The sequence below is a fragment of the Falco rusticolus genome, chromosome 1, assembly GCF_015220075.1.
Source record: "Falco rusticolus isolate bFalRus1 chromosome 1, bFalRus1.pri, whole genome shotgun sequence".
Taxonomy (NCBI): Eukaryota; Metazoa; Chordata; class Aves; order Falconiformes; family Falconidae; genus Falco; species Falco rusticolus.
This window is the reverse complement of record NC_051187.1, coordinates 43,592,976-43,606,161: the sequence shown is the minus strand read 5'-3', so window position 1 is coordinate 43,606,161 and position 13,186 is coordinate 43,592,976. Positions and strand designations below refer to the sequence as shown.

The following is a 13,186-nucleotide window of genomic DNA, read 5'->3' as shown; positions in this document are numbered from 1 at the left end:
AATGAGCAGATGTGGGTCTGTGTACTCAGTAGCTGGATCTCTTGCAGCTAACTCCTATTAAAAGCCTATGACGAACCCTGGACACTTGATGGAAGAACTGTACAAGTCAGCAGCTTGTCTCTCCCAGCCCAGGCTGGAAGAAGCAGAGCAGCTCCATGCCTGCATTCTGGATATAGGCTACAAAGACATGAAGAGGAAACAGATGAAGCCATGAGGAAGTCTTTTAATCTGGATCTGCCCTTGTAATTGGAAAAATGGCCTAATTAGATAGCTAAATATTCCAGGTTTGAACAGCAATGCAGGGGTTCTCAAGGACACTAGAAGGACCTGGGAACTGAGGCCCCAAATGATCAGATGTGGACATCAAATTCTGCTAGTTCATGCTGAAAATCGCCCTCTGGGAGTCAGGATTACACCACAGACAAAGGGTGGGTGACTACTCTTGTGTCTAGCTCATTACAGGTTTTAAACTCAGAAGCATAAGAAAGGGACTTTTGAAGACCTGGATTTGCATCGTTCTGCAGTACCCTGGAGAAATCTGCACCTCCTTTTAAAGACAGATATACCCACCTCCAAAGAAACCTTTATGAAAATATATAACAGAATTGTCGAGCAGCAGTGTCACTTACTCATGCAGTGCTTAGAGACATGCTACATCTTCACTACTCCCTGAAAGAGTAGCTGCTGTTACTCACATATGAGCTGGCAGAAATAAACCTTCTAAAATAAAAGACCTCCTCTCAAAAACAGCACATATGGTATCGGGGAGCAGAAAGGGGAATTAGCAGAGTTCTACATTCAGTTATTGTTATTTATTTGAACGAAACAGGTGACGGAGCCTTAGTCCTGGACCATATCTCATTCTGCTACAAATCACACAAATTCACAGCCACAAGCCTAAGACCAACCAATTTTTACAACAAGCCTCAGGCCCTGACTCCTCATTCTTGACTCACTCATGCCTAAGTAAGCTTAGAATCAGAGCAGAGACATCTGTCCAAGGGATGCAGGCTGTTTTCTGAAAAGCAGTGCCTCCAGAAGTACTGCCACAACACCGGCTGATCTTCAGCACTTCTTTTTGCAGGTACAGCTCAGGAGGGAGGAATAAAGCTGGCAAAGAAAGTGCATTTCATGAGGCTGGTGCTTTTTAGTACAGCAATGAGTACGCACATTTGTGAACTATAGTAGAGGTCTGAGTCCCTCACATACACCTACGTGAAAGAACAGAGTCATTTTCCTTACTTTTTAGCAGGATGCCAAGATGACTTCTTTTCTTAAGCTTAAGAAATTCCCAGGAAGTTGAGCAGAAGTTTTTATAGCAAGGCTCTTCAGGAATTGCTAGTTCAGGAGTTAGGTGGATACATGGGTGTTTCACTTCTTTACAGGGAATGGAAGTAACACAGCAGTGCAGCCTGTCAGATCTTCTCTGATATGTCACAGATAGACTTGCTCTTCTTTTGTAAAGACCTCATGGCCAAACCCCAGGAACACTCATGTATTCAGTGTCAATGCAGTGCCAGACATACTCAGCCTTTAGTGCCGATTCGCAGGTTCCCCACATAAGCGTACCCTGGCCTACCATGCAGACACCTGGAGCAGCTGGGCAGCTGCCCCGTCTCCTCTCGGTTTCTAGACAACATGAACAAACCGCACAGGTCAACTATATGCAGAGTTCCCTGTATTAATGCCATGCTCTCGGCACAGTGAACTGGCAGGAGCTCACTGTGGTTTCATCCTTCACACTCACCATGAGACAACGAGCTCAACCTGGTACTGCAATTGCAACTGCTCATAAACTTACCCTGTTTTATTTATAACAGAGCAGAGACTGGGCTTATTTGGTATCTCTTGATAATCGTCCACTTGTCATTGTGGCTTCCAAGCAGCAGGTTGCGAAGTCCACTGGTGTCCCATCACTCTCCTCCTTTTTCCTGCTGGAAGCCCACCTATGCCATCACTCAGCTGTGCTCAACTTCAAGACCACCTATGAAAAAAGTTGCATGTATCTGATGATTGCCACTCATCCATTCTAAGGGAGAGTAAGGCTGAGAAAGAGGGAGCACTTCTTTGTGTGGTATGGCATTCTGCGGCCTCCACAAAGCCTTCTAAACTTCTCCAAGATTTATTTACTGCGAGATTTTTCGGTGAGTTATTTAACTCCTTATGTCTTGGTCAGGCAAATAAGGGTTGTCTGCATCAGGAAGATGCTATGAGGGGCTTGCTAAGATTATTCAGAATTTTTTTCAGACACCGAGGTGATCCTCACCATGCAAAATCATGTTATAGAAAGAGAAAAGCTAATTACAGGAGATGTATAGTTGCCTCCCTGGGCTCTTCTCTGCTGTGTCTCACCCAGTCTCTGTGTATGTATACGCATATTTCAGTGGGCTGAGATACAGCAGTTAAGAGGAGGCTCCCTGATCCTTTTTATTTGTTTGAAAAGCAGGACTCCACTTAACAGAGGGAGAAGGAAAATGAAAGATGTGGTATTTACAAAAGAACTATGATTGCTGCAAAATCTCAGTGTATAGTTGGTTATTCATGCCTACAGGACTGCTGGAGACAAAGCTGCACTTCAAGCCTCTTGGCTTCCATGGTTTTTTTGCATAAAGCAGTACTAAAAAAGACTTGTTCTTTCACCCGCAGATATTGAGAGGAGATCTTAGCACAGTTTCATCTGGATCTTTGAGTCTTCCTCCCTCAGGCATGTGCAGACAAGGCAGATTATAATTTCTTTGCATTTACAGATGGGTATGTGTGAATCCTGAAAGGCTTTCACAAGCTAAAATAAATCTTTCCACATTAGCAGACACTTAGATGGAGATGTCACTCACACGGCACCTATGTATGTCCTACCTGCTTTTTATGTACAAAACACCATCCACAGAAGTAGCCTGGCCAACTCATTTCACCAGCAGTGCTTTCTTCCAAATCCTCATAGCTGCCTAGCATGTGTATGTTGCTATTTAGGCTCTCTGGATTACAATTTCTCATTCCCATATCTATTTGTAAATCTTCTGGCAAAATTTCTGAGCAAAGATAATTTTCAAATGGATCTATGTAAGCTGCTTCCTCTTTTGCGCAGCTTCTTAATAGACTCTGTGTACTGCAGAAGCGTGTTCCCTTGTAATGTTATTCCTTATAGAATTAAAAATTTCATCTACTTTAAGTAAATCTGGCTGCTTCAGCTAAAAGTTGTGTAGCCTCAGGGATTCTTTATCAGATGAGCAGATTATCTTTTTTAACACCTTGAGGTTTTGACTTTCGTATCTTTCATGAAATCAGTCTCCCTTTCATGATTTATATTTATGCCAATGGCCAATTTTATTAAAACTCTCTCTTCTGCTTTCTCAGTTTTCTCTATTATTCTTTTTTGGCTCTATTATTCTTTTTTGGGTCTATAATATCATTTCAGTGGCTAACTCATAGGTTTTTACTTTACATTTACAAACTGAAAAATGAATGTGCATTATTTATTTTTATGAAAATCCATGATAATAACACACTGATTCAATTTCTACCAAAAAGCTTTATGTTTGATTTCACGATATCTGGCCTCTAAACTCCATCCCTACAAAAAAACTTTTACATCTATATTTACACATTGGGGTCATTACAATTCTTTTATCTCCCTGTCCCAATGACTTCAGAAGCTATAATGGATTTAGGTGAGAGTTTGGTTAGCAACTGCTTTTTTCTGTATTTCAGACTACATTTCACATGAAAGGAAAAAATATTACTCTAACAACTGAAAGACTTGATGTAACCCCCAAAAAGCCCTAGGCTAGCTAAATAAGTGTTTAGTGGAACAGACACTTAAGACTGGGAGATCACGGTGGTGCCCCGTTCCCTAGGAAGCTGGCATTCATTTTATCCCAGTTTATATCTTCATAACAAACCCACTCTCAGTAGTCTGCCACTGTTTTACAATGATACCAGTGCAGGCAGAACTGGACTATTTCCAGCAGGCTTTTTCCTTATTTTCCTTCTTTTATGAGGAGGGAGTATCTCCAAGTATCATCAGAGGTATATTCAGGTCAGTTTTGGTCCCCTGGCTCTGGCCTACCTGCACTCCTGTCATGCTATCAAGAGGAAAGCAAACATATGAGGCTTTTCCACTTACAGCTAACGGGTCAATGCAGTGTCAGCTTCTGACTGAGTTGGGGGTGTTCACATGTCATGGTTTAACCCTGGCCAGCAACCAAGCACCATGCAGCTGCTTGCTCACTCCCCCTCACCCAGAAGGAAGGATGGGAAGGAGAATTGGAAAGGAATGTAAAACTTGACAATGACCAGTGACCTTAAAACACATTGAAAACCTCAGCCTTACAATCTTTTTTTTTTCCTAATCCTCCACTGGATCCTTTTACTAAAAAAAAAAGAGGAAAAAACAGACCAGACAAAGATAATTACTACCAAATCAGGGGATGTCCATTGCAAAATAAGGGGTAGCTTATGGCACTAGAGGATTGACATTGTCTTGACATAATGTATCAACCTCTGGCAAAGGCATATGATTAAACATAACTGTTTTTAACCTACAAGTCTGTAAACAGCTGATCATTTCACTCTTGACAGTGTGTAAAGCAGATAACTCATCTTTTGCTGATGAGTGAGTGGGAAAGAGACCAAGACCCTTCCATGGTGGATCCCCCCTCCAGCAGCACAATTAATTTGTCTCCTGTGCTGGTAAGTCCTCTCCCAGCTAATGTGCTTCTGGGATCATCTTTATTCATGTCCCCTAGTAATTTCTGATCTATCTTTTCTACCGTTTTCCTGTGTTGGGCACACTTTATGACATTCAGTGTCTTATTTTATGCACTCAAGTTTTCTGAGAGCCTTGACTGCAAGCGAACAACCAACCAGCCCATGAAGACAACTCTTATCGGTAATTAGCCCTACTGGAGACCAGAAAATAACTGTCAGATCTGGATACTACAAAGTACAAGATGAGGTTACATGTACCTATGTACAGCTTTCCTAGCAGCATGAGTTCCAAAGAAGTAAGTATCAATGCATGCAGCCTGGCTGAATCTACTTAGAGGAGAGACAGCAGGAGATGAGATTAGACACACACATTGCTTAACCTGGGAACAAAGGGCAGAATTCGGAGAACTACTTGCCAAGGTGTCTTGAAAAATTAGTATAGTACATATACAACTGTATTGCCAAAGGGGCTGCTTCTTATCCTGTCTGCAGGCCTGTTTGAAATCCTTGTGATGAAATTCTCAGCCCTAGGGAAACAGTTGCTTTCAAGATTCGTTACAAGCTTGAAACTCAGCTCGGCATCATCAAAATGTGTGAAGAACTTTCAAGGAAACATGGGCTGACATGGCTATGGCACTGAAACAGCTAAAATTGGCTCTGGCTGATCTTTGCTTTCACCATTAATCTGATGCCAAACTAAACCATCCAGCGATGGTTGGAGCTGTGCTTAGACACAGAAAAAAAACCCCAAACCAATAAGGAATAAACTTTCTCTTCATCAAATAAAGTGTAGAGCAATCCATTACCTACACTGGGTTACCTCTGGATTTTCAGTGGCAGAAATGAGATCCAATCATTAGCAGAAATTGCATGCATGTATCTGAGACTGGCCCTGATTTTTTCTTTTAGTGACAGTCGAGTGCAATTAATGTAATGCTTACAGACAATGCATTAAACGTACTTTAGTACACATCTATTGTGCCTTTAGATGCTTAGTCACCAGGGCAAATGATACTTTCCTTCATTACTGAAGTTTCACTTCTCCCTGTCTGGCTTTTTAGTAGAATGAAATGGAGCATGTAATGGAACGTCATGTTCACAGGTTTCATTTTGATATCAGCTGCAGGTCTGCACAAAATCTCAAAGACTACAACAGCTTTTCACAGGCTCACAAATGCTGAAAGAAATTGCTGAAGGCACTCAAATCCTGAAGTCTAAAGAAGATGTCCTAAATTTACTCAAACAAAAATCCTTTACAGCTGCAAAATAATTGCCTACTTGCAAATGATCAGGTTATTTTTAATAGTTATTATATGGAAGAGATTATAGAAGTTGGGAGAAAACATCAGCTTTCTATAATACCCACCCGCTCTAAATACACAGTTACACTTTCAACTAAAATTGAAGAGCCGTAAAGGCCAGGTTTTGTAGGTGATTAGGTTTCTAATTCCCAATTAAATTAATTGGATTTGAATGCCCAAATAGCTTCAGAAATCAGGCTTTTCATCCAATAACCAGTTAAAAAAGGTGATGCTGCAAAACAAAGCTGAAACAGGAAAGCTGTTCAGCATTTCTATGGGTAGCTGATGTGGGAAAAGCAATAGCACTGGTGTCACCTACAAACAAATACAACACGCATGCCAGTCTTAGAAAAGGCAATAGATGAGATCCTGTCACGTGTAAAGCCTGAGAACTACTACAGGTAATTATTTTTGTTAATAAACTGGACGTGGGTAACATCTTGTATTCTGAGATCTCAAAGCACTTTTCAGGTGTGTTTTACTTGTTTACTTTCTTAGCTCTTGGAAATCCTTCAGAAGTACTAAATCAATTTTATAAGTAACTGCAAAGAGAACAAGTAAATGGGTAGCCAAAAGTCACCATGAAAAGCTAGAGAAGAGCTGAGAGCACAAGCCAGGACTACGTTGCACTTGACAGAATGAAACAATGCAAAAACATCTGCCTTGGAACATACTCACTCTTAGGTATTTAAGGATAGCAATTTTTAAAATTTGATTATGCCACACCAAAAACATCTCTGGAAAAGGATGAATTGATCTTTCATAGGATACATTTGCTCTGCCCAAGCCGACATAGCTCCCTAAGTGGAAGCTGAGCACTTCTTCAAATCTTAAATAAGGGACTGCAGCATCTAGACATGCAAACAATGCTGTTCATAAGACATTAGGATACCACTAGACGTTTTATTTTCTCAAAGCTGTCAGAAAAATTTAGCAATGGGACTGATATAAGAAGACTAAAAACTGGCAACCCAAAGGGTATAGTAAGGGCAGAAACACAAGAGAAAAATATTTAAGACACAGGAAGCACAGGAAAAAAGCAAAAGCAACAGCAACAGACAGTATGGAACAGCTGGATAGCCACTACAGGAGAACCACAGGAGTGACAGACAAGGCTGAGTTAAGATGATTTTTGTGGGCTGCATATCCACGTCGCTGAACATTAGTGACAATGGCAGCTAACAGAGTCAAGCACTGGAGAGAGGAGTCTATCCAAAGGTGGACACATCACTTCCCATCCCTTGTCTTTATGTTCATTTTCCTGCACATACATGGACGGGAAGAGAGACATGAAAACGTGCTCTGTGGATACAGATATTTCACCATTACAGCAGCAGCAGGACACTGATCTGCAAGATTCCTTGCTGAATTCAGAACTGCTCTGTCCTGCACTCAGAAATTCAAGTTCCGCTCTGCATGGTACCAAAGAAAACTGGTCACCCTCCAGATTTGTGTTTACGTCTCTTCTCTCTTTATTAATTAATCCTTGGTCTAGTAAACAGTGAGCATGATTATCTGCCTAAAGCAGGATAGAAAAATAATTTGAAAAGTACCCTGTTTCAGTGGATCAGCCACAAAGATCTGAAATTTACCTTGCCTAAGTCAATTCATTTAGCCTGTGACCTGATGTACGAAGTTCTTGCCTTTAAAGCTTCAGGGAAAGAGGGTTACATGCTCGCCTCAAGAAGGTCCTAGAAATTAATGCAAAATGGTCCAGACAGTGAATGAAAGGGAAGAAATCTTCAGTCAGCAGACCTGCACACTCTGTTACATAAGAAATCTAGAAATATTTCTAAATCCTTACTCAGCCACTAAAACTTTATCATGATGGTAATTTTTATGTGCTGTGATTAAGTTAAATTTAACAGGAGTGCTTCCTAAAAAGTCTGTGCTCTGCCCTATTAGGGTTATGTTTATTATTAACAATCATAATGATGTTGCTTGGATAGTACATTTTATGTAAAGACCTCAATGCGTTTATCAAGGATTTAGTGTTAATGCTCTTTATCTGTCAAGGTAATTCAGAACCATTATACATCTTATGTACGTGTCTACGCTGAGACGGATCAAATAAATGACATGCCAAAGATCACAACAGCACACCGATGTCACAGCTGAAAGCATATGCCAGAGCCCACACTATAACCAGCATATTTCAATGCAGCATCTGTAAACCCATCCGATAGGTTATCCAGTTGTTACCCAATCTTATTAAGGCAGAGGCAAATGAAATGAAAATCAAGTGTCACACACTGTATGCACACTGAGACCTTATTAGAATATGTAATGCCCCAAACCCCAGCCCAGGTTTAACCACTAGAGCAACACTTCCTTTCTTCATTAGCAATGAAGAAAAGAGAACTCAACATGATTACCAGTCTGGCATCATGATGTCCTTTTGACCTCTTAGCCTCCCTAACACTCCCTTCTCCTTCATATATGTATGCCCTAAATAAGCCCTTTGTTCTTCCAATTGCCTCTGAGAGCTCTAGGAGTCCTCCAAGTATCCCACAGCTAATACTCATGATATTTCAGATCTGACCAGCAGTTTCTTGACTAACACCAGATCACTAGCCTCATCTTCAGCTAATGTTAACCAATATAGTACTGATACAGTCCTGAGATCTAGGCATATTAAGTCAGCTGAAAATACCATCACGTGTATTTTTATTTTAGTAAGACCAATCCCTTCCATAGCTAACACAGTATCTGGGCAGTCCTGCAAATGATAAGCAAAAAATAATGTAGTGGCTATGCTGTATCTGAAATGTCCAGAAAAATCTTAAATTGGGCTGATAAGACAGTAATTTATATGGCCTATCGTAACTTCTTACTGTGTGGTAACAAAGCAACACAGTTTTGTGTCATGATCTGGAGGATGGCTTAGAGTAGGCACAAAGAGCTATAAATACCACATCTTCTAAAAGAAAGCAGCAGACAGCCACTAGAACTGAAGAACACGAAGTGCCTTAAAGCTAGAGGAACTTAAGAGAAAGAATCACAATTTATAATCATTAATGCATGCCCATGTTTTGCATGCAGGTGCCATTGGATGATACAAGCCAAATTTACCTTTCCTTTATATGTATAACATGTGCTTATATGTATAACATGTGTAACATATTGCTGCCTTAGCCCAGTGGCAGAAAAAACTAATTTCCCTTTGTATTCAGCTTGTCTGTTCCTTACTTCCTTGGCACGTTTTTTCTAGACATCAGCCAGCCTCTTTTCATTGAGTTGATGGAGCGCTTCTCAATACGGGGATTCAGTGTTGGGTTTTGAAAGCAGCTGAAAACAGTAAGATCTTACTATTACTAAAAACAGTAAGGTGATTTTGACATTCCTACATGGGTATCTTTTGCTGTACAAATCTGACGCTCGGAAACAGGTGAGGCACTTGGAAGATCTTCTTCACTACAGTTTCTGAGCATATTCACCAGGAAGATACACAGGCACAGGGGCCAGGATAAGCCTTTTACATGGATGGGATCAGACTAATGATGTGACAGCATGGGAATGACTGCGCAAAGCTGTAATTTCACATGTCATTTAAGAGAATACACAACAGAAAGAAACACTCCTGGCCACCTCTCACCCCCAGCTACTGATTCCCACTCCAGTGTCACTTTCCCAGTGGTGGCATCTGAAATGAACTCAGGGAGCAAGGAGCTGAGCAGGCAGACAGCTCATTCACCAAAAAAACTGATTCATTTTCACTCATGTGCACTCATGGCCAGCAGAAAGACAGGGATGGCAGCTCTGTATCAGGTAATTTTAAACACTCGCAAAGTCGCACCTTAGCAATTGTTTAACGTATTAGGGGCATTAATTGGCTCCTTTTGAGTTCAGCAAATGATTAAATCTGCTCACTCAGATCTCCTTTGGCATCACAGTTTGGATATTCGTCAGATTTTGCCTCATTCTTTTAATGGATATAGAAATATTCCTCTTAATAAAGGAATGGAAACACCTACAGAAAGAGATTATCATCCCTGGCTCTACAAGAACACATATTCTTTCCCATTAAACACAAAGAGACAGATTTCTGGGTATCTTCTGTAGAATTCCTAGGAAGTCTCAATTCAGGAATTATGTGATTTTTTCCATTACAGAGAAGTATTGTATCTCATAAGCTTATAGTCTTTCATAAATATAAAGAAACTGTTGTCAACAGTAACTGCAGCAGTCACACTGGGATTTTCAGTATGGATGATTACAAAAAGGAAAACAGCTCCACAAAAACCTTATTACTTCTCAATATTCACATCAGAATTATGAATTGGCAAAATATGAAAGAGACAAATCTAGTAACTTCAACAGCTTTAGGTGAGTTTCAGATGATTCCTGGGAGATGCAGGATTGTTATACCAGTTCTACATTCAGAACTCATCTTTGCCATGTCTGCTCTTCATACCAGAGAGGGATTAAAATTGTTCCTGCTCCCTTTATAGCCAACATCAACAGCACGGGGACTGAATTCAGGAGTTATTATTACAACTTTTTTTTTTTTTTTTGATAGTGCATTTTTCTGAGTTTGTCCTGTCTCCTGATTACTAGAACAGATCAGAAAAAGTATTTCCTTTTTCACTGTTGCTTCATCCTAAAGTGAAAAGTTCAGAAAAAATCTATTATCAGGAATAGTGAAACTGAGTGGAAATGACAGGACATGATTTCATCATTTTCTATTAAAAAGAAATGTTTAGACACCACAGAAAATAAAAACATTTATTTGCTGACTTAAATGTTTGTTTCAAGACAGATAAAAATTATTTGGGATGGAATAAGGCAGTTCAGCTGGTGAAAGAAAGCACATTATATTGTGGAAAACCATGGCATTAACTCAATCTTCACCAAACCCTCAAGGCAGAGATTTTCTCATTATAAAATTCAGACCTACACAACCATATTCTATGTTAGCGTTCAATCTAGACAAAATCCCATTTGCTGATGGGAAAATATTTTCTTTGAAATTCAACAAACTATGCTGACTACATCTGCTTTTTCCTTCTATTTGGATCCTCTGAACCCTGAGAGAGCAAAACCCATGTGACAACCTCACCGGAATGTGATTCTGCACATTCTGGTTAGCTAGTTTAATAGAAACAGGAGCTTGCTCTTCCTTATTCTTCCTCCTCTCCCACTTTGCTTTGCCCGCACTGCAAGATGCTTTCTCCTCCTTCTGTCCTCCTTTCTCCCTCCACTAATTCACTGGAGCAAGCACCAGGAAAGCGTGAATACTTGGCTCAAATCACTCTTAGCTTGTCTTAAGCTTGAGAGACCACAGGGAAACCGGGACTCTTCATACTCTCTTGTTTTAAACTTTTGTGTATCTTTGCAGTACCTCCATTTTGGGGGCCCATGCCTTTGACCTGCAGCTGTGTTTTCTTTTCCAGTTGAATGCTGGAACTGAAAACTAGGTAATCACATGTACCCAAGGATGATTTGTAAAAAGATTATCAAATGGACTGCCACTAGCAATACGGTTGTGGGATCTGCAGCACTGTGAAACTGCCAACGCTAAACTAAGGAGCAGATAAAATCCTGGACTCCCAATTATCTTCTCCCTTTGAGTTTTACTCTGTCACTCCACTGACTTTAGAAGAATTCAACTTTTCCCTGAAGTGCACCAGTGTAAGGAGGAAAAGAAACAGCTGTTAAAAGTTTAATGTTTTAAAACACTGCCTGCTTCAGGCTATTTTAAATGCTCTGACACTTCATTTTTTTATAAGTCTGTCACTTGATTAAAAATAAGTTATTTTGCCACTGATAAAACCACACTAAGTGTTATTAGTCTGCAGTAATGTTTTACAAATTGCCAAGTTGCATTGTCATCCCCTCTTAGTACAACCCAAAGTGAACAGAACAAAGCAGCTACCCACCCGTCGCAATAACTTCCTATCACGTAGTAGTGGCTGGAGCAGTCTGGCTTTGCAACTCTACAGCTGCTTGATAAACAGCAAGCAGGGATAAAGCATTACTGCTTCACTGCTCACGCAGAGCCAGAAAGATGAGACTCTGCAGAGGACAAGCACAAATGCCTGGCAATCATCCCACAGCCAGAACCAGTTGCAGAGCTCTGGGAAATGGGAATTCAGAGCGAGAGGCCACGCTGTAACATCCTGCACTGCCTCTGCCTGTGGGACACTGCTCCACAGCTCTGTGGTCAGTCCTAGGATGTGCAAAGGAGACCAGAAGTAACAACTCCCCTTTCACACCATCTGCCTCAGAAGTTTGCTTGTAATACAGACCCATGTTTGTATGCCTGCTTCTCATTTGCATTCATACCTAAGCTCTAAGAAAAGTATACAATGCTCTAGAAGGAAATAAGCTAAACGTATTCTGTTAGAAAAGTATGCAATTTTGGATAACACACAGATTCTGAACACACAATACACAGTATAATATTAAAAAAGGGGCAGAGGAACACTGTATCCTGTTCCTTGCATTGGCACCATTCACCATGCAACTTCTGGCAAGCGGCTTCTGGACAGAGCTGAGGATATATTGGAGCTAACTGATCAAACAAAATGAACTTACAGGTGCTTTCATCTCAGGGCAACCAAAATGCAGATTTTCAATTAACTCATCAGTCTGAAAACCCAGAGCATTGGAAGAGACTTTTAGGCTTTGTCGAGCCTTGAAAAAATGGACGTTTCGAAATGGAACTGTCTTTTCAAAACTAAAGATTAAAAGATGTTGATTTCTCCTTTCCCCTCATACTTGATTTAAATCATCTTGAGAATTTAATCCAGCTGATCAGTTCATCAAAAAAAGTCTGCTCACCAATCTTCCTCTTTTTCATGAGGTCATTAGGAGTTTTAGCATCCACCTCAGTGGTCAGAACTTCTTCATAGCACTTCGGAAACCCTCACCTTACCTTTTCTGTGTCTCAGATCCCTCATTTGTGAAACAGAGCCTATAACATGCTTCCATTTTTTAGCATAGTTACTCTGTCTTGGTGGACTGAATCATTTCAATAATGATCATTCAATAAAAATATTGTTTCAATGGACTAAATTATGTCCTCACTTATTCAACCGAGTTCATGTAGACACAGTCTGGCAGAAAACAAGTTGGTGCGGATTTTGGTCCAGCTCTTTAAAGTCCTTTGAAGTCTAAGATGAAAGAAGTGAGTAATAAATGTGGCTCCTGAAACTAAAAGAAGAATGAAGTATCCT

General features: G+C 40.4%; 1 protein-coding gene across 5 annotated transcripts in view; it reads right to left on the bottom strand.

The window, feature by feature from the left end:
• Positions 1-13,186, bottom strand: part of TMEM132D (transmembrane protein 132D) — a 260,679-nt gene that overhangs the window by 28,824 nt on the left and 218,669 nt on the right. The window lies entirely within an intron of this gene.